Source organism: Octodon degus, unplaced genomic scaffold (assembly GCF_000260255.1).
Source record: "Octodon degus isolate 3935 unplaced genomic scaffold, OctDeg1.0 scaffold00209, whole genome shotgun sequence".
In the NCBI taxonomy this organism is placed as follows: domain Eukaryota; kingdom Metazoa; phylum Chordata; class Mammalia; order Rodentia; family Octodontidae; genus Octodon; species Octodon degus.
Window position 1 is genome coordinate 3,366,857 of NW_004524785.1, and position 3,057 is coordinate 3,369,913.

The following is a 3,057-nucleotide window of genomic DNA, read 5'->3' on the forward strand; positions in this document are numbered from 1 at the left end:
GCTAGCTTCTCTTCCCTCCTTACATTGTAATGCAAATTACCTGCCCCAGGGCAAGTGCAGCATCCACACCCACAATAATCAATCACAAACTCCAGAAACATCCCCAAGACTGCATGAGGCTTTGGGGGAACACCTAGACACAAACCATAACACTATGCTTTTCTTGCTATGGTCTTACATGGAAGAGAATGAGTTCTGGTTTCTTTCTTTTCTTGTAACTAGGCCACTACTTTCACCAAGGAAGTCTCACCTAATGACCTCATCTCAATCTGATCAACCCACACTCCTCACCTCTTTTTTTTTTTTTTTTTTTCTCCTCACCTCTTAAGTAGCATCACACTGGAGGTTAAGGCTTCATCATATGAATTTTTTTTTTGTATGGGGACAGAAACATTCCATCCATGACCTTTTGATGCTGGCACTAAAAATTCACATCCTTCTAGCGTGCAAGGGTACACTTACTTCACCGCAATAGCTCCCAAGGTTTTAACTTGTTCTAGCACTAACTCTAAAGTCTGAAGCCCTACAGAGATCTCATCTAAAGCAGATAAGGGTGAGATGCCAGGTATAACTATCCTGAGGCAAACTGCTCTCCAGCTATCCACCTAGGGAACTACAAAAGGGACGTGCTTCAAAGTACGATGGAGAAACTAGCATACGGTAGACATTCCCTCCCAAGAGGAGGAGCTTGGAAGGAAGAAAGGGAAGATGGATTCAGAGTGAGGCCCAAACTCAGTAAGGCAAATACCATCAGACTACAAGACTACGCGTCTTTGCTTGCAGGCTTCTGAAGCTCTGCTGGCTAGTCCTGTGTGGACACAGATGTTCGGGAAAGATGCCGGCCGGCCGAAATGGAAGCAATGTCCATCTCCCATGAGCTGGGGAGAGGGGCAGTCCTGATGCTCTCAAGTGATTGGATTGAGATGAGGTCAAATAGAGGCCTGGGAGATGGCTCAGTGGAATAAGTGCATCCCTGGTAAGGGCAAGGGCCTGAGTTCAATCCTCGGTTCCACCCCCCAAAAAAAAAAAGATTCGAGATGAGGTCAAATCGTACCTGCCTACTGCTGAACTGGTCCTACGTTAGTCCCAGGGGCTCTAAGAAGCCCATAATCTGTCTTCCTTTTGAACAGTCTCCAACCCCTTTTACCCACATTGGCAGCACTGGGGTGGCTAACAAGTTCCCACCTACACTAATCTTATCAAATCGTTGTTTACCACACCTTTTCAGCTCTCTTCTGAACAAGATTTTCCTTTTTAATTTTTTTGCAATATGAGCAGGTGAGAATTTTCCAAATCTTTTGAGTTCTGATTTCTTCATTGCTTAATAATCCTTTAACTGCCCCCATTCTAAGAACCTAACTTCTCCTAACATTTTGCTTAGAAATCTCTCCCCCAAAAATATCCAATTTCATCACTTGCAAGTTCTGCTTTCCACAAAACACAGAATACAACACAATTCTCTCTCTCTCTCTCTCTCTCTCTCTCTCTCTCTCTCTCTGACAGAACTGGGGATTGAACTCAGACCCTCGCATTTGCCAAGGAAGTGCTTATTCCACTGAGCCATCTCCCTAGCCCTGACACAATTCTGCTTTATAACAAACATTGCTTTTTTCCCCTCCATTGCCAAGAACATGCTTTTCCTTCCTAGGTGAGACTTCATCAGAATTGTACTTAGCATCCATAATCCTGGAATGCACCTCAAAATCCAGTCTCTTCCCATTGGCCTGTTCCAAAGCTGCTTCCACAGGGTTTTGTACTTACTAGAGTGGTACCCCACTTTTCAGTACCCAGCTTTAGAGCTACTATAACAAAACAGGATGGGTGGCTTAAATGCAGGTATTAATTTATTACGGCTTTGGGAATAAGCTGTAATCAGCAGGTCAGGGTGCTAGCTGATTCATATTTTGGCCAGGGCTCTCTTCCTAGTGTGCTAGACTGATTTGTATGTTCTCATAAGGTGGAGGGAAGGAGACTTCTGCTTGCTTGCTTTCTCTCCCTCTTTTGCAGTACTATGGATTGAACCCAAGCTCTTCACTCTGAGCTACACCCCCAGCTCTTTTTCTCTATTTTTATTTAGACAAAGGTTCTTGCTAAGACTGTGGCTATATTTCTGGGCATGTTTCAGCACAGACTTAGGTATAAATTAGGCATATCAGACTTTCTGGAAAAAGCTTTGTGCAAAGGCTGAGGAGCCAGAGAGAGGGGAGCTGTTAAGGGGAAGGAGGTGCTCTGCACACCATTAAGGCTGACCTAAAGCACAGGCCACATCCAGGCAAGTACTACACACCCAGCATCTTTGAAGGGTACCTCCTGCTAGCTCTGGCTAAGTGCTAGAGACTCAGAGGGAAAAAAAAGGCCTAACCCCCTAAGCGTTAAAACCGGGCAAGAAAAAAAGGCCAAATGCAAAATTTGAATTTTTTTTCATCAATTTTGTTGTATTATTATTTTTTAATATATTTGGTTATAGGGTCTCACTAAGCAACTGGGACTCATAATGATCCTTTTGTTTTCAGCCTCCCCAGGGTTGGGATTACAGGCATATGCCACTATGCCCCGACTCTGTGGAGGGCTCAGCTTGTCCTGGGGGCGGAGCTGGTGCAACATTGTGGTGCTGGGGATCGAACCAGGGTCCCTGTGCTTAGTCTGCTAAACTATCTCATTGGCCCCCTTCATCAGATTTTCGTATGGGCTGTTCTGTCTGGAACACCCTACATTCCCTCTGTCCTGTTGGGTTGCTCCTAGCAGTCTGTTAAGTCCAGGCAGGGCTCCTTTTGGAGGTTTGTTCTGGTTTCATAAGTCTGAGCGCTACCCTGAGCACACCTAAGAACCTTGCACTGGTGCTTGCTTGTCAATAGCCCAAGACATTCTAAGCTTCCTGGGGACAAAACTGTGAACTACGGTATCCCCAGTAGCCACTGTGGCCCACTTACTGCAGGGAGAAGGTGCAGGAGGGCATGGCTGCCCCCGGAAGAACGAAGATTGGAAACAACAGAAAAGGCCACAGCAAAGCCAGACACTTCCACACCTGCTGGACTAACAACCAGCTGCTTCTTGTTC

At 45.6% G+C, this 3,057-nt stretch overlaps 1 protein-coding gene across 1 annotated transcript in view; it reads right to left on the reverse strand.

The window, feature by feature from the left end:
- Nucleotides 1–3,057, reverse strand: part of Vstm5 (V-set and transmembrane domain containing 5) — a 25,805-nt gene that overhangs the window by 21,223 nt on the left and 1,525 nt on the right. The gene's annotated exons all lie outside the window — the stretch shown is intronic.